Source organism: Ranitomeya variabilis, chromosome 1 (assembly GCF_051348905.1).
Source record: "Ranitomeya variabilis isolate aRanVar5 chromosome 1, aRanVar5.hap1, whole genome shotgun sequence".
NCBI classification, from domain to species: Eukaryota; Metazoa; Chordata; class Amphibia; order Anura; family Dendrobatidae; genus Ranitomeya; species Ranitomeya variabilis.
In genome coordinates this window covers 832422250-832436982 of record NC_135232.1, presented here as the reverse complement: position 1 = coordinate 832436982, position 14733 = coordinate 832422250, and the positions used below count along the sequence as shown (strand labels likewise).

At 45.8% G+C, this 14733-nt stretch overlaps 30 non-coding genes across 30 annotated transcripts; all 30 read right to left on the bottom strand.

Annotated features, from left to right (window-relative positions):
- Positions 1 to 100: 100 nt before the first annotated feature.
- On the bottom strand, positions 101 to 172 carry TRNAA-CGC (transfer RNA alanine (anticodon CGC)). Its single transcript has one exon. It is a non-coding gene; the product is annotated as a tRNA-Ala (tRNA).
- Positions 173 to 299: 127 nt separating this feature from the next.
- Positions 300 to 371, bottom strand: TRNAA-UGC (transfer RNA alanine (anticodon UGC)). Its single transcript has one exon. It is a non-coding gene; the product is annotated as a tRNA-Ala (tRNA).
- A 520-nt stretch (positions 372 to 891) lies between these two features.
- On the bottom strand, positions 892 to 963 carry TRNAA-CGC (transfer RNA alanine (anticodon CGC)). The gene has a single exon. It is a non-coding gene; the product is annotated as a tRNA-Ala (tRNA).
- A 127-nt stretch (positions 964 to 1090) lies between these two features.
- Positions 1091 to 1162, bottom strand: TRNAA-UGC (transfer RNA alanine (anticodon UGC)). The gene has a single exon. It is a non-coding gene; the product is annotated as a tRNA-Ala (tRNA).
- A 719-nt stretch (positions 1163 to 1881) lies between these two features.
- On the bottom strand, positions 1882 to 1953 carry TRNAA-UGC (transfer RNA alanine (anticodon UGC)). Its single transcript has one exon. It is a non-coding gene; the product is annotated as a tRNA-Ala (tRNA).
- A 520-nt stretch (positions 1954 to 2473) lies between these two features.
- TRNAA-CGC (transfer RNA alanine (anticodon CGC)) lies at positions 2474 to 2545 on the bottom strand. The gene has a single exon. It is a non-coding gene; the product is annotated as a tRNA-Ala (tRNA).
- Positions 2546 to 2672: 127 nt separating this feature from the next.
- On the bottom strand, positions 2673 to 2744 carry TRNAA-UGC (transfer RNA alanine (anticodon UGC)). Its single transcript has one exon. It is a non-coding gene; the product is annotated as a tRNA-Ala (tRNA).
- Positions 2745 to 3264: 520 nt separating this feature from the next.
- On the bottom strand, positions 3265 to 3336 carry TRNAA-CGC (transfer RNA alanine (anticodon CGC)). The gene has a single exon. It is a non-coding gene; the product is annotated as a tRNA-Ala (tRNA).
- A 127-nt stretch (positions 3337 to 3463) lies between these two features.
- TRNAA-UGC (transfer RNA alanine (anticodon UGC)) lies at positions 3464 to 3535 on the bottom strand. Its single transcript has one exon. It is a non-coding gene; the product is annotated as a tRNA-Ala (tRNA).
- Positions 3536 to 4055: 520 nt separating this feature from the next.
- TRNAA-CGC (transfer RNA alanine (anticodon CGC)) lies at positions 4056 to 4127 on the bottom strand. Its single transcript has one exon. It is a non-coding gene; the product is annotated as a tRNA-Ala (tRNA).
- Positions 4128 to 4253: 126 nt separating this feature from the next.
- Positions 4254 to 4326, bottom strand: TRNAA-UGC (transfer RNA alanine (anticodon UGC)). The gene has a single exon. It is a non-coding gene; the product is annotated as a tRNA-Ala (tRNA).
- A 520-nt stretch (positions 4327 to 4846) lies between these two features.
- On the bottom strand, positions 4847 to 4918 carry TRNAA-CGC (transfer RNA alanine (anticodon CGC)). Its single transcript has one exon. It is a non-coding gene; the product is annotated as a tRNA-Ala (tRNA).
- A 719-nt stretch (positions 4919 to 5637) lies between these two features.
- TRNAA-CGC (transfer RNA alanine (anticodon CGC)) lies at positions 5638 to 5709 on the bottom strand. Its single transcript has one exon. It is a non-coding gene; the product is annotated as a tRNA-Ala (tRNA).
- Positions 5710 to 6428: 719 nt separating this feature from the next.
- TRNAA-CGC (transfer RNA alanine (anticodon CGC)) lies at positions 6429 to 6500 on the bottom strand. The gene has a single exon. It is a non-coding gene; the product is annotated as a tRNA-Ala (tRNA).
- A 127-nt stretch (positions 6501 to 6627) lies between these two features.
- On the bottom strand, positions 6628 to 6699 carry TRNAA-UGC (transfer RNA alanine (anticodon UGC)). Its single transcript has one exon. It is a non-coding gene; the product is annotated as a tRNA-Ala (tRNA).
- Positions 6700 to 7219: 520 nt separating this feature from the next.
- On the bottom strand, positions 7220 to 7291 carry TRNAA-CGC (transfer RNA alanine (anticodon CGC)). Its single transcript has one exon. It is a non-coding gene; the product is annotated as a tRNA-Ala (tRNA).
- A 1709-nt stretch (positions 7292 to 9000) lies between these two features.
- TRNAA-UGC (transfer RNA alanine (anticodon UGC)) lies at positions 9001 to 9072 on the bottom strand. Its single transcript has one exon. It is a non-coding gene; the product is annotated as a tRNA-Ala (tRNA).
- Positions 9073 to 9523: 451 nt separating this feature from the next.
- On the bottom strand, positions 9524 to 9595 carry TRNAA-CGC (transfer RNA alanine (anticodon CGC)). Its single transcript has one exon. It is a non-coding gene; the product is annotated as a tRNA-Ala (tRNA).
- A 127-nt stretch (positions 9596 to 9722) lies between these two features.
- Positions 9723 to 9794, bottom strand: TRNAA-UGC (transfer RNA alanine (anticodon UGC)). Its single transcript has one exon. It is a non-coding gene; the product is annotated as a tRNA-Ala (tRNA).
- A 518-nt stretch (positions 9795 to 10312) lies between these two features.
- TRNAA-CGC (transfer RNA alanine (anticodon CGC)) lies at positions 10313 to 10384 on the bottom strand. The gene has a single exon. It is a non-coding gene; the product is annotated as a tRNA-Ala (tRNA).
- A 127-nt stretch (positions 10385 to 10511) lies between these two features.
- Positions 10512 to 10583, bottom strand: TRNAA-UGC (transfer RNA alanine (anticodon UGC)). Its single transcript has one exon. It is a non-coding gene; the product is annotated as a tRNA-Ala (tRNA).
- A 520-nt stretch (positions 10584 to 11103) lies between these two features.
- TRNAA-CGC (transfer RNA alanine (anticodon CGC)) lies at positions 11104 to 11175 on the bottom strand. Its single transcript has one exon. It is a non-coding gene; the product is annotated as a tRNA-Ala (tRNA).
- A 520-nt stretch (positions 11176 to 11695) lies between these two features.
- TRNAA-CGC (transfer RNA alanine (anticodon CGC)) lies at positions 11696 to 11767 on the bottom strand. The gene has a single exon. It is a non-coding gene; the product is annotated as a tRNA-Ala (tRNA).
- A 127-nt stretch (positions 11768 to 11894) lies between these two features.
- TRNAA-UGC (transfer RNA alanine (anticodon UGC)) lies at positions 11895 to 11966 on the bottom strand. The gene has a single exon. It is a non-coding gene; the product is annotated as a tRNA-Ala (tRNA).
- Positions 11967 to 12417: 451 nt separating this feature from the next.
- TRNAA-CGC (transfer RNA alanine (anticodon CGC)) lies at positions 12418 to 12489 on the bottom strand. Its single transcript has one exon. It is a non-coding gene; the product is annotated as a tRNA-Ala (tRNA).
- Positions 12490 to 12616: 127 nt separating this feature from the next.
- On the bottom strand, positions 12617 to 12688 carry TRNAA-UGC (transfer RNA alanine (anticodon UGC)). The gene has a single exon. It is a non-coding gene; the product is annotated as a tRNA-Ala (tRNA).
- A 518-nt stretch (positions 12689 to 13206) lies between these two features.
- Positions 13207 to 13278, bottom strand: TRNAA-CGC (transfer RNA alanine (anticodon CGC)). Its single transcript has one exon. It is a non-coding gene; the product is annotated as a tRNA-Ala (tRNA).
- A 127-nt stretch (positions 13279 to 13405) lies between these two features.
- On the bottom strand, positions 13406 to 13477 carry TRNAA-UGC (transfer RNA alanine (anticodon UGC)). The gene has a single exon. It is a non-coding gene; the product is annotated as a tRNA-Ala (tRNA).
- Positions 13478 to 13997: 520 nt separating this feature from the next.
- Positions 13998 to 14069, bottom strand: TRNAA-CGC (transfer RNA alanine (anticodon CGC)). Its single transcript has one exon. It is a non-coding gene; the product is annotated as a tRNA-Ala (tRNA).
- Positions 14070 to 14589: 520 nt separating this feature from the next.
- TRNAA-CGC (transfer RNA alanine (anticodon CGC)) lies at positions 14590 to 14661 on the bottom strand. The gene has a single exon. It is a non-coding gene; the product is annotated as a tRNA-Ala (tRNA).
- Between the last annotated feature and the right edge of the window lie 72 nt (positions 14662 to 14733).

Sequence of the window (14733 nt, the reverse complement as noted above, 5' to 3'; positions counted from 1 at the left end):
AAGAAGCCAGTTTAAGCGTCAAAGATTCCTTGCGAGTCTTGACGACACTACTAAGCGTGAGTGTGTTTGCTAAAGCTTTCTAGCCATATTAGGAAAAGTTTGGAGATGCTGGGGGTTGAACCCAGGACCTCATACATGCGAAGCATGCGCTCTACCACTGAGCTACATCCCCAAAAGTCTCCCAGTGGGATGGAGCACTGACAAGTAATTCTTTCACCGAGTGACTGCAGGAACCACATAAGGAGAAGGAAAAGTAGTCACTTGTAGGAAGTGCGTCCTTTGCACATAAACCCAGGCCATGGAGATGCCGGGGATTGAACCCGGGGCCTCACACATGCAAAGCGTGCGCTCTACCACTGAGCTACATCCCCGTTATTTGCACCACTTTCAGAAACTTGCAGGAAATGGGTCAAGATTTTTGCAGACAAGGGTTGGCATTTATTCAAATCGCTGAACCACCTTGAGAAAAAAACTCTGTGAATTCTTAGAGATACATCAGCTGACCTTTTCAAGCTTCCGGCACGACACTCCAACTCGATTTTCTGATGATACCAAGTAGAGACTCTAAAGCTTGTCCTTAATGCAAAGCTATTGCACATTTCCCACTTTAATCAGGCTAGAGAAAGTTTCCTATATTTGCCTGTGCTATTGATTTGTGCAAAGTTTGTTGAAAGTCCAGTTCCCATTGAAAACATTTTACTGGGTGGTAAAGTGTTGCCCTTGCCTTAGGTTGCATGCAGTCTTTAGAATCTGCCGCGGCAAAAAGCCTCGTCCTGCTATGTGACCTGGCAAAGAAGCCAGTTTAAGCGTCAAAGATTCCTTGCGAGTCTTGACGACACTACTAAGCGTGAGTGTGTTTGCTAAAGCTTTCTAGCCATATTAGGAAAAGTTTGGAGATGCTGGGGGTTGAACCCAGGACCTCTTACATGCGAAGCATGCGCTCTACCACTGAGCTACATCCCCAAAAGTCTCCCAGTGGGATGGAGCACTGACAAGTAATTCTTTCACCGAGTGACTGCAGGAACCACATAAGGAGAAGGAAAAGTAGTCACCTGTAGGAAGTGCGTCCTTTGCACGTAAACCCAGGCCATGGAGATGCCGGGGATTGAACCCGGGGCCTCACACATGCAAAGCGTGCGCTCTACCACTGAGCTACATCCCCGTTATTTGCACCACTTTCAGAAACTTGCAGGAAATGGGTCAAGATTTTTGCAGACAAGGGTTGGCATTTATTCAAATCGCTGAACCACCTTGAGAAAAAAACTCTGTGAATTCTTAGAGATACATCAGCTGACCTTTTCAAGCTTCCGGCACGACACTCCAACTCGATTTTCTGATGATACCAAGTAGAGACTCTAAAGCTTGTCCTTAATGCAAAGCTATTGCACATTTCCCACTTTAATCAGGCTAGAGAAAGTTTCCTATATTTGCCTGTGCTATTGATTTGTGCAAAGTTTGTTGAAAGTCCAGTTCCCATTGAAAACATTTTACTGGGTGGTAAAGTGTTGCCCTTGCCTTAGGTTGCATGCAGTCTTTAGAATCTGCCGCGGCAAAAAGCCTCGTCCTGCTATGTGACCTGGCAAAGAAGCCAGTTTAAGCGTCAAAGATTCCTTGCGAGTCTTGACGACACTACTAAGCGTGAGTGTGTTTGCTAAAGCTTTCTAGCCATATTAGGAAAAGTTTGGAGATGCTGGGGGTTGAACCCAGGACCTCTTACATGCGAAGCATGCGCTCTACCCCTGAGATACATCCCCAAAACTCTCCCAGTGGGATGGAGCACTGACAAGTAATTCTTTCACCGAGTGACTGCAGGAACCACATAAGGAGAAGGAAAAGTAGTCACCTGTAGGAAGTGCGTCCTTTGTACATAGACCCAGGCCATGGAGATGCCGGGGATTGAACCCGGGGCCTCACACATGCAAAGCGTGCGCTCTACCACTGAGCTACATCCCCGTTATTTGCACCACTTTCAGAAACTTGCAGGAAATGGGTCAAGATTTTTGCAGACAAGGGTTGGCATTTATTCAAATCGCTGAACCACCTTGAGAAAAAAACTCTGTGAATTCTTAGAGATACATCAGCTGACCTATTCAAGCTTCCGGCACGACACTCCAACTCGGTTTTCTGATGATACCAAGTAGAGACTCTGAAGCTTGTCCTTAATGCAAAGCTGTTGCACATTTCCCACTTTAATCAGGCTAGAGAAAGTTTGCTATATTTGCCTGTGCTATTGATTTGTGCAAAGTTTGTTGAAAGTCCAGTTCCCATTGAAAACATTTTACTGGGTGGTACAGTGTTGCCCTTGCCTTAGGTTGCATGCAGTCTTTAGAATCTGCCGCGGCAAAAAGCCTCGTCCTGCTATGTGACCTGGCAAAGAAGCCAGTTTAAGCGTCAAAGATTCCTTGCGAGTCTTGACGACACTACTAAGCGTGAGTGTGTTTGCTAAAGCTTTCTAGCCATATTAGGAAAAGTTTGGAGATGCTGGGGGTTGAACCCAGGACCTCTTACATGCGAAGCATGCGCTCTACCACTGAGATACATCCCCAAAAGTCTCCCAGTGGGATGGAGCACTGACAAGTAATTCTTTCACCGAGTGACTGCAGGAACCACATAAGGAGAAGGAAAAGTAGTCACCTGTAGGAAGTGCGTCCTTTGCACATAGACCCAGGCCATGGAGATGCCGGGGATTGAACCCGGGGACTCACACATGCAAAGCGTGCGCTCTACCACTGAGCTACATCCCCGTTATTTGCACCACTTTCAGAAACTTGCAGGAAATGGGTCAAGATTTTTGCAGACAAGGGTTGGCATTTATTCAAATCGCTGAACCACCTTGAGAAAAAAACTCTGTGAATTCTTAGAGATACATCAGCTGACCTATTCAAGCTTCCGGCACGACACTCCAACTCGGTTTTCTGATGATACCAAGTAGAGACTCTGAAGCTTGTCCTTAATGCAAAGCTGTTGCACATTTCCCACTTTAATCAGGCTAGAGAAAGTTTGCTATATTTGCCTGTGCTATTGATTTGTGCAAAGTTTGTTGAAAGTCCAGTTCCCATTGAAAACATTTTACTGGGTGGTAAAGTGTTGCCCTTGCCTTAGGTTGCATGCAGTCTTTAGAATCTGCCGCGGCAAAAAGCCTCGTCCTGCTATGTGACCTGGCAAAGAAGCCAGTTTAAGCGTCAAAGATTCCTTGCGAGTCTTGACGACACTACTAAGCGTGAGTGTGTTTGCTAAAGCTTTCTAGCCATATTAGGAAAAGTTTGGAGATGCTGGGGGTCGAACCCAGGACCTCATACATGCGAAGCATGCGCTCTACCACTGAGTTACATCCCCAAAAGTCTCCAAGTGGGATGGAGCACTGACAAGTAATTCTTTCACTGAGTGACTGCAGGAACCACATAAGGAGAAGGAAAAGTAGTCACCTGTAGGAAGTGCGTCCTTTGCACGTAAACCCAGGCCATGGAGATGCCGGGGATTGAACCCGGGGCCTCACACATGCAAAGCGTGCGCTCTACCACTGAGCTACATCCCCGTTATTTGCACCACTTTCAGAAACTTGCAGGAAACGGGTCAAGATTTTTGCAGACAAGGGTTGGCATTTATTCAAATCGCTGAACCACCTTGAGAAAAAAACTCTGTGAATTCTTAGAGATACATCAGCTGACCTATTCAAGCTTCCGGCACGACACTCCAACTCGGTTTTCTGATGATACCAAGTAGAGACTCTGAAGCTTGTCCTTAATGCAAAGCTATTGCACATTTCCCACTTTAATCAGGCTAGAGAAAGTTTCCTATATTTGCCTGTGCTATTGATTTGTGCAAAGTTTGTTGAAAGTCCAGTTCCCATTGAAAACATTTTACTGGGTGGTAAAGTGTTGCCCTTGCCTTAGGTTGCATGCAGTCTTTAGAATCTGCCGCGGCAAAAAGCCTCGTCCTGCTATGTGACCTGGCAAAGAATCCAGTTTAAGCGTCAAAGATTCCTTGCAAGTCTTGACGACACTACTAAGCGTGAGTTTGTTTGCTAAAGCTTTCTAGCCATATTAGGAAAAGTTTGGAGATGCTGGGGGTTGAACCCAGGACCTCATACATGCGAAGCACGCGCTCTACCACTGAGCTACATCCCCAAAAGTCTCCTAGTGGGATGGAGCACTGACAATAATTATTTCACCGAGTGACTGCAGGAACCACATAAGGAGAAGGAAAAGTAGTCACCTGTAGGAAGTGCGTCCTTTGCACATAAACCCAGGCCATGGAGATGCACGGGGATTGAACCCGGGGCCTCACACATGCAAAGCGTGCGCTCTACCACTGAGCTACATCCCCGTTATTTGCACCACTTTCAGAAACTTGCAGGAAACGGGTCAAGATTTTTGCAGACAAGGGTTGGCATTTATTCAAATCGCTGAACCACCTTGAGAAAAAAACTCTGTGAATTCTTAGAGATACATCAGCTGACCTATTCAAGCTTCCGGCACGACACTCCAACTCGGTTTTCTGATGATACCAAGTAGAGACTCTGAAGCTTGTCCTTAATGCAAAGCTATTGCACATTTCCCACTTTAATCAGGCTAGAGAAAGTTTCCTATATTTGCCTGTGCTATTGATTTGTGCAAAGTTTGTTGAAAGTCCAGTTCCCATTGAAAACATTTTACTGGGTGGTAAAGTGTTGCCCTTGCCTTAGGTTGCATGCAGTCTTTAGAATCTGCCGCGGCAAAAAGCCTCGTCCTGCTATGTGACCTGGCAAAGAAGCCAGTTTAAGCGTCAAAGATTCCTTGCAAGTCTTGACGACACTACTAAGCGTGAGTGTGTTTGCTAAAGCTTTCTAGCCATATTAGGAAAAGTTTGGAGATGCTGGGGGTTGAACCCAGGACCTCATACATGCGAAGCATGCGCTCTACCACTGAGCTACATCCCCAAAAGTCTCCTAGTGGGATGGAGCACTGACAATAATTCTTTCACCGAGTGACTGCAGGAACCACATAAGGAGAAGGAAAAGTAGTCACCTGTAGGAAGTGCGTCCTTTGCACGTAAACCCAGGCCATGGAGATGCCGGGGATTGAACCCAGGGCCTCACACATGCAAAGCGTGCACTCCACCACTGAGCTACATCCCCGTTATTTGCACCACTTTCAGAAACTTGCAGGAAACGGGTCAAGATTTTTGCAGACAAGGGTTGGCATTTATTCAAATCGCTGAACCACCTTGAGGAAAAAAACTCTGTGAATTCTTAGAGATACATCAGCTGACCTATTCAAGCTTCCGGCACGACACTCCAACTCGGTTTTCTGATGATACCAAGTAGAGACTCTGAAGCTTGTCCTTAATGCAAAGCTATTGCACATTTCCCACTTTAATCAGGCTAGAGAAAGTTTCCTATATTTGCCTGTGCTATTGATTTGTGCAAAGTTTGTTGAAAGTCCAGTTCCCATTGAAAACATTTTACTGGGTGGTAAAGTGTTGCCCTTGCCTTAGGTTGCATGCAGTCTTTAGAATCTGCCGCGGCAAAAAGCCTCGTCCTGCTATGTGACCTGGCAAAGAAGCCAGTTTAAGCGTCAAAGATTACTTGCGAGTCTTGACGACACTACTAAGCGTGAGTGTGTTTGCTAAAGCTTTCTAGCCATATTAGGAAAAGTTTGGAGATGCTGGGGGTTGAACCCAGGACCTCATACATGCGAAGCATGCACTCTATCACTGAGCTACATCCCCAAAAGTCTCCCAGTGGGATGGAGCACTGACAAGTAATTCTTTCACCGAGTGACTGCAGGAACCACCTAAGGAGAAGGAAAAGTAGTCACCAGTAGTAAGTGCGTCCTTTGCACGTAAAACCAGGCCATGGAGATGCCGGGGATTTAACACGGGGCCTCACACATGCAAGGCGTGCGCTCTACCACTGAGCTACATCCCCGTTATTAGCACCACTTTCAGAAACTTGCAGGAAACGGGTCAAGATTTTTGCAGACAAGGGTTGGCATTTATTCAAATCGCTGAACCACCTTGAGAAAAAAACTCTGTGAATTCTTAGAGATAAATCAGCTGACCTATTCAAGCTTCCGGCACGACACTCCAACTCGGTTTTCTGATGATACCAAGTAGAGACTCTGAAGCTTGTCCTTAATGCAAAGCTATTGCACATTTCCCACTTTAATCAGGCTAGAGAAAGTTTCCTATATTTGCCTGTGCTATTGATTTGTGCAAAGTTTGTTGAAAGTCCAGTTCCCATTGAAAACATTTTACTGGGTGGTAAAGTGTTGCCCTTGCCTTAGGTTGCATGCAGTCTTTAGAATCTGCCGCGGCAAAAAGCCTCGTCCTGCTATGTGACCTGGCAATGAAGCCAGTTTAAGCGTCAAAGATTCCTTGCGAGTCTTGACGACACTACTAAGCGTGAGTGTGTTTGCTAAAGCTTTCTAGCCATATTAGGCAAAGTTTGGAGATGCTGGGGGTTGAACCCAGGACCTCATACATGCGAAGCATGTGCTCTACCACTGAGCTACATCCCCAAAAGTCTCCCAGTGGGATGGAGCACTGACAAGTAATTCTTTCACCGAGTGACTGCAGGAACCACATAAGGAGAAGGAAAAGTAGTCACCTGTAGGAAGTGCGTCCTTTGCACGTAAACCCAGGCCATGGAGATGCCGGGGATTGAACCCGGGGCCTCACACATGCAAAGCGTGCGCTCTACCACTGAGCTACATCCCCGTTATTAGCACCACTTTCAGAAACTTGCAGGAAACGGGTCAAGATTTTTGCAGACAAGGGTTGGCATTTATTCAAATCGCTGAACCACCTTGAGAAAAAAACTCTGTGAATTCTTAGAGATACATCAGCTGACCTATTCAAGCTTCCGGCACGACACTCCAACTCGGTTTTCTGATGATACCAAGTAGAGAATCTGAAGCTTGTCCTTAATGCAAAGCTATTGCACATTTCCCACTTTAATCAGGCTAGAGAAAGTTTCCTATATTTGCCTGTGCTATTGATTTGTGCAAAGTTTGTTGAAAGTCCAGTTCCCATTGAAAACATTTTACTGGGTGGTAAAGTGTTGCCCTTGCCTTAGGTTGCATGCAGTCTTTAGAATCTGCCGCGGCAAAAAGCCTCGTCCTGCTATGTGACCTGGCAAAGAAGCCAGTTTAAGCGTCAAAGATTCCTTGCGAGTCTTGACGACACTACTAAGCGTGAGTGTGTTTGCTAAAGCTTTCTAGCTATATTAGGAAAAGTTTGGAGATGCTGGGGGTTGAACCCAGGACCTCATACATGCGAAGCATGCGCTCTACCACTGAGCTACATCCCCAAAAGTCTCCCAGTGGGATGGAGCACTGACAAGTAATTCTTTCACCGAGTGACTGCAGGAACCACATAAGGAGAAGGAAAAGGAGTCACCTGTAGGAAGTGCGTCCTTTGCACGTAAACCCAGGCCATGGAGATGCCAGGGATTGAACCCGGGGCCTCACACATGCAAAGCATGCGCTCTACCACTGAGCTACATCCCCGTTATTTGCACCACTTTCAGAAACTTGCAGGAAACGGGTCAAGATTTTTGCAGACAAGGGTTGGCATTTATTCAAATCGCTGAACCACCTTGAGAAAAAAACTCAGTGAATTCTTAGAGATACATCAGCTGACCTATTCAAGCTTCCGGCACGACACTCCAACTCGGTTTTCTGATGATACCAAGTAGAGACTCTGAAGCTTGTCCTTAATGCAAAGCTATTGCACATTTCCCACTTTAATCAGGCTAGAGAAAGTTTCCTATATTTGCCTGTGCTATTGATTTGTGCAAAGTTTGTTGAAAGTCCAGTTCCCATTGAAAACATTTTACTGGGTGGTAAAGTGTTGCCCTTGCCTTAGGTTGCATGCAGTCTTTAGAATCTGCCACGGCAAAAAGCCTCGTCCTGCTATGTGACCTGGCAATGAAGCCAGTTTAAGCGTCAAAGATTCCTTGCGAGTCTTGACGACACTACTAAGCGTGAGTGTGTTTGCTAAAGCTTTCTAGCCATATTAGGCAAAGTTTGAAGATGCTGGGGGTTGAACCCAGGACCTCATATATGCGAAGAATGTGCTCTACCACTGAGCTACATCCCCAAAAGTCTCCCAGTGGGATGGAGCACTGACAAGTAATTCTTTCACCGAGTGACTGCAGGAACCACATAAGGAGAAGGAAAAGTAGTCACCTGTAGGAAGTGCATCCTTTGCACGTAAACCCAGGCCATGGAGATGGCGGGGATTGAACCCGGGGCCTCACACATGCAATGCGTGCGCTCTACCACTGAGCTACATCCCCGTTATTTGCACCGCTTTCAGAAACTTGCAGGAAACGGGTCAAGATTTTTGCAGACAAGGGTTGGCATTTATTCAAATCGCTGAACCACCTTGAGAAAAAAACTCTGTGAATTCTTAGAGATACATCAGCTGACCTATTCAAGCTTCCGGCACGACACTCCAACTCGGTTTTCTGATGATACCAAGTAGAGACTCTGAAGCTTGTCCTTAATGCAAAGCTATTGCACATTTCCCACTTTAATCAGGCTAGAGAAAGTTTCCTATATTTGCCTGTGCTATTGATTTGTGCAAAGTTTGTTGAAAGTCCAGTTCCCATTGAAAACATTTTACTGGGTGGTAAAGTGTTGCCCTTGCCTTAGGTTGCATGCAGTCTTTAGAATCTGCCGCGGCAAAAAGCCTCGTCCTGCTAATTGACCTGGCAAAGAAGCCGGTTTAAGCGTCAAAGATTCCTTGCGAGTCTTGACGACACTACTAAGCGTGAGTGTCTTTGCTAAAGCTTTCTAGCTATATTAGGAAAAGTTTAGAGATGCTGGGGGTTGAACCCAGGACCTCATACATGTGAAGCATGCACTCTACCACTGAGCTACATCCCCAAAAGTCTCCTAGTGGGATGGAGCACTGACAAGTAATTCTTTCACCGAGTGACTGCAGGAACCACATAAGGAGAAGGAAAAGTAGTCACCTGTAGGAAGTGCGTCCTTTGCACGTAAACCCAGGACATGGAGATGCCGGGGATTGAACCCGGGGCCTCACACATGCAAAGCGTGCGCTCTACCACTGAGCTACATCCCCGTTATTAGCACCACTTTCAGAAACTTGCAGGAAATGGGTCAAGATTTTTGCAGACAAGGGTTGGCATTTATTCAAATCACTGAACCACCTTGAGAAAAAAACTCTGTGAATTCTTAGAGATACATCAGCTGACCTATTCAAGCTTCCGGCACGACACTCCAACTCGGTTTTCTGATGATACCAAGTAGAGACTCTGAAGCTTGTCCTTAATGCAAAGCTGTTGCACATTTCCCACTTTAATCAGGCTAGAGAAAGTTTCCTATATTTGCCTGTGCTATTGATTTGTGCAAAGTTTGTTAAAAGAAAGAATCTGCCGCGGCAAAAAGCCTTGTCCTGCTATGTGACCTGGCAAAGAAGCCAGTTTAAGCGTCAAAGATTCATTGCAAGTCTTGACGACACTACTAAGCGTGAGTGTGTTTGCTAAAGCTTTCTAGCCATATTAGGAAAAGCTTGGAGATGCTGGGGGTTGAACCCAGGACCTCATACATGCGAAGCATGCGCTCTACCACTGAGCTACATCCCCAAAAGTCTCCTAGTGGGATTGAGCACTGACAAGTAATTCTTTCACCGAGTGACTGCAGGAACCACATAAGGAGAAGGAAAAGTAGTCACCTGTAGGAAGTGCGTCCTTTGCACGTAAACCCAGGCCATGGAGATGCCGGGGATTGAACCCGGGGCCTCACACATGCAAAGCATGCGCTCTACCACTGAGCTACATCCCCATTATTTGCACCACTTTCAGAAACTTGCAGGAAACGGGTCAAGATTTTTGCAGACAAGGGTTGGCATTTATTCAAATCGCTGAACCACCTTGAGAAAAAAACTGTGAATTCTTAGAGATACATCAGCTGACCTATTCAAGCTTCCGGCACGACACTCCAACTCGGTTTTCTGATGATACCAAGTAGAGACTCTGAAGCTTGTCCTTAATGCAAAGCTATTGCACATTTCCCACTTTAATCAGGCTAGAGAAAGTTTCCTATATTTGCCTGTGCTATTGATTTGTGCAAAGTTTGTTGAAAGTCCAGTTCCCATTGAAAACATTTTACTGGGTGGTAAAGTGTTGCCCTTGCCTTAGGTTGCATGCAGTCTTTAGAATCTGCCGCGGCAAAAAGCCTTGTCCTGCTATGTGTCCTGGCAAAGAAGCCAGTTTAAGCGTCAAAGATTCCTTGCAAGTCTTGACGACACTACTAAGCGTGAGTGTGTTTGCTAAAGCTTTCTAGCCATATTAGGAAAAGCTTGGAGATGCTGGGGGTTGAACCCAGGACCTCATACATGCGAAGCATGCGCTCTACCACTGAGCTACATCCCCAAAAGTCTCCTAGTGGGATTGAGCACTGACAAGTAATTCTTTCACCGAGTGACTGCAGGAACCACATAAGGAGAAGGAAAAGTAGTCACCTGTAGGAAGTGCGTCCTTTGCACGTAAACCCAGGCCATGGAGATGCCGGGGATTGAACCCGGGGCCTCACACATGCAAAGCGTGCGCTCTACCACTGAGCTACATCCCCGTTATTAGCACCACTTTAAGAAACTTGCAGGAAACGGGTCAAGATTTTTGCAGACAAGGGTTGGCATTTATTCAAATCGCTGAACCACCTTGAGAAAAAAACTCTGTGAATTCTTAGAGATACATCAGCTGACCTATTCAAGCTTCCGGCACGACACTCCAACTCGGTTTTCTGATGATACCAAGTAGAGACTCTGAAGCTTGTCCTTAATGCAAAGCTGTTGCACATTTCCCACTTTAATCAGGCTAGAGAAAGTTTCCTATATTTGCGTGTGCTATTGATTTGTGCAAAGTTTGTTGAAAGTCCAGTTCCCATTGAAAACATTTTACTGGGTGGTAAAGTGTTGCCCTTGCCTTAGGTTGCATGCAGTCTTTAGAATCTGCCGCGGCAAAAAGCCTCGTCCTGCTATGTGACCTGGCAAAGAAGCCAGTTTAAGCGTCAAAGATTCCTTGCGAGTCTTGACGACACTACTAAGTGTGAGTGTGTTTGCTAAAGCTTTCTAGCCATATTAGGCAAAGTTTGGAGATGCTGGGGGTTGAACCCAGGACCTCATACATGCGAAGCATGCGCTCTACCACTGAGCTACATCCCCGTTATTTGCACCACTTTCAGAAACTTGCAGGAAACGGGTCAAGATTTTTGCAGACAAGGGTTGGCATTTATTCAAATCGCTGAACCACCTTGAGAAAAAAACTCTGTGAATTCTTAGAGATACATCAGCTGACCTATTCAAGCTTCCGGCACGACACTCCAACTCGGTTTTCTGATGATACCAAGTAGAGACTCTGAAGCTTGTCCTTAATGCAAAGCTGTTGCACATTTCCCACTTTAATCAGGCTAGAGAAAGTTTCCTATATTTGCCTGTGCTATTGATTTGTGCACAGTTTGTTGAAAGTCCAGTTCCCATTGAAAACATTTTACTGGGTGGTAAAGTGTTGCCCTTGCCTCAGGTTGCATGCAGTCTTTAGAATCTGCCGCGGCAAAAAGCCTCGTCCTGCTAATTGACCTTGCAAAGAAGCCGGTTTAAGCGTCAAAGATTCCTTGCGAGTCTTGACGACACTACTAAGCGTGAGTGTCTTTGCTAAAGCTTTCTAGCTATATTAGGAAAAGTTTAGAGATGCTGGGGGTTGAACCCAGGACCTCATACATGCGAAGCATGCACTCTACCACTGAGCTACATCCCCAAAAGTCTCCTAGTGGGATGGAGCACTGACAAGTAATTCTTTCACCGAGTGACTGCAGGAACCACATAAGGAGAAGGAAAAGTAGTCACCTGTAGGAAGTGCGTCCTTTGCACGTAAACCCAGGCCATGGAGATGCCGGGGATTGAACCCGGGGCCTCACACATGCAAAGCGTGCGCTCTACCACTGAGCTACATCCCCGTTATTAGCACCACTTTCAGAAACTTGCAGGAAACGGGTCAAGATTTTTGCAGACAAGGGTTGGCATTTATTCAAATCACTGAACCACCTTGAGAAAAAAACTCTGTGAATTCTTAGAGATACATCAGCTGACCTATTCAAGCTTCCGGCACGACACTCCAACTCGGTTTTCTGATGATACCAAGTAGAGACTCTGAAGCTTGTCCTTAATGCAAAGCTGTTGCACATTTCCCACTTTAATCAGGCTAGAGAAAGTTTCCTATATTTGCCTGTGCTATTGATTTGTGCAAAGTTTGTTAAAAGAAAGAATCTGCCGCGGCAAAAAGCCTTGTCCTGCTATGTGACCTGGCAAAGAAGCCAGTTTAAGCGTCAAAGATTCATTGCAAGTCTTGACGACACTACTAAGCGTGAGTGTGTTTGCTAAAGCTTTCTAGCCATATTAGGAAAAGCTTGGAGATGCTGGGGGTTGAACCCAGGACCTCATACATGCGAAGCATGCGCTCTACCACTGAGCTACATCCCCAAAAGTCTCCTAGTGGGATTGAGCACTGACAAGTAATTCTTTCACCGAGTGACTGCAGGAACCACATAAGGAGAAGGAAAAGTAGTCACCTGTAGGAAGTGCGTCCTTTGCACGTAAACCCAGGCCATGGAGATGCCGGGGATTGAACCCGGGGCCTCACACATGCAAAGCGTGCGCTCTACCACTGAGCTACATCCCCATTATTTGCACCACTTTCAGAAACTTGCAGGAAACGGGTCAAGATTTTTGCAGACAAGGGTTGGCATTTATTCAAATCGCTGAACCACCTTGAGAAAAAAACTGTGAATTCTTAGAGATACATCAGCTGACCTATTCAAGCTTCCGGCACGACACTCCAACTCGGTTTTCTGATGATACCAAGTAGAGACTCTGAAGCTTGTCCTTAATGCAAAGCTATTGCACATTTCCCACTTTAATCAGGCTAGAGAAAGTTTCCTATATTTGCCTGTGCTATTGATTTGTGCAAAGTTTGTTGAAAGTCCAGTTCCCATTGAAAACATTTTACTGGGTGGTAAAGTGTTGCCCTTGCCTTAGGTTGCATGCAGTCTTTAGAATCTGCCGCGGCAAAAAGCCTTGTCCTGCTATGTGTCCTGGCAAAGAAGCCAGTTTAAGCGTCAAAGATTCCTTGCAAGTCTTGACGACACTACTAAGCGTGAGTGTGTTTGCTAAAGCTTTCTAGCCATATTAGGAAAAGCTTGGAGATGCTGGGGGTTGAACCCAGGACCTCATACATGCGAAGCATGCGCTCTACCACTGAGCTACATCCCCAAAAGTCTCCTAGTGGGATTGAGCACTGACAAGTAATTCTTTCACCGAGTGACTGCAGGAACCACATAAGGAGAAGGAAAAGTAGTCACCTGTAGGAAGTGCGTCCTTTGCACGTAAACCCAGGCCATGGAGATGCCGGGGATTGAACCCGGGGCCTCACACATGCAAAGCGTGCGCTCTACCACTGAGCTACATCCCCGTTATTAGCACCACTTTAAGAAACTTGCAGGAAACGGGTCAAGATTTTTGCAGACAAGGGTTGGCATTTATTCAAATCGCTGAACCACCTTGAGAAAAAAACTCTGTGAATTCTTAGAGATACATCAGCTGACCTATTCAAGCTTCCGGCACGACACTCCAACTCGGTTTTCTGATGATACCAAGTAGAGACTCTGAAGCTTGTCCTTAATGCAAAGCTGTTGCACATTTCCCACTTTAATCAGGCTAGAGAAAGTTTCCTATATTTGCGTGTGCTATTGATTTGTGCAAAGTTTGTTGAAAGTCCAGTTCCCATTGAAAACATTTTACTGGGTGGTAAAGTGTTGCCCTTGCCTTAGGTTGCATGCAGTCTTTAGAATCTGCCGCGGCAAAAAGCCTCGTCCTGCTATGTGACCTGGCAAAGAAGCCAGTTTAAGCGTCAAAGATTCCTTGCGAGTCTTGACGACACTACTAAGTGTGAGTGTGTTTGCTAAAGCTTTCTAGCCATATTAGGCAAAGTTTGGAGATGCTGGGGGTTGAACCCAGGACCTCATACATGCGAAGCATGCGCTCTACCACTGAGCTACATCCCCGTTATTTGCACCACTTTCAGAAACTTGCAGGAAACGGGTCAAGATTTTTGCAGACAAGGGTTGGCATTTATTCAAATCGCTGAACCACCTTGAGAAAAAAACTCTGTGAATTCTTAGAGATACATCAGCTGACCTATTCAAGCTTCCGGCACGACACTCCAACTCGGTTTTCTGATGATACCAAGTAGAGACTCTGAAGCTTGTCCTTAATGCAAAGCTGTTGCACATTTCCCACTTTAATCAGGCTAGAGAAAGTTTCCTATATTTGCCTGTGCTATTGATTTGTGCACAGTTTGTTGAAAGTCCAGTTCCCATTGAAAACATTTTACTGGGTGGTAAAGTGTTGCCCTTGCCTCAGGTTGCATGCAGTCTTTAGAATCTGCCGCGGCAAAAAGCCTCGTCCTGCTAATTGACCTTGCAAAGAAGCCGGTTTAAGCGTCAAAGATTCCTTGCGAGTCTTGACGACACTACTAAGCGTGAGTGTCTTTGCTAAAGCTTTCTAGCTATATTAGGAAAAGTTTAGAGATGCTGGGGGTTGAACCCAGGACCTCATACATGCGAAGCATGCACTCTACCACTGAGCTACATCCCCAAAAGTCTCCTAGTGGGATGGAGCACTGACAAGTAATTCTTTCACCGAGTGACTGCAGGAACCACATAAGGA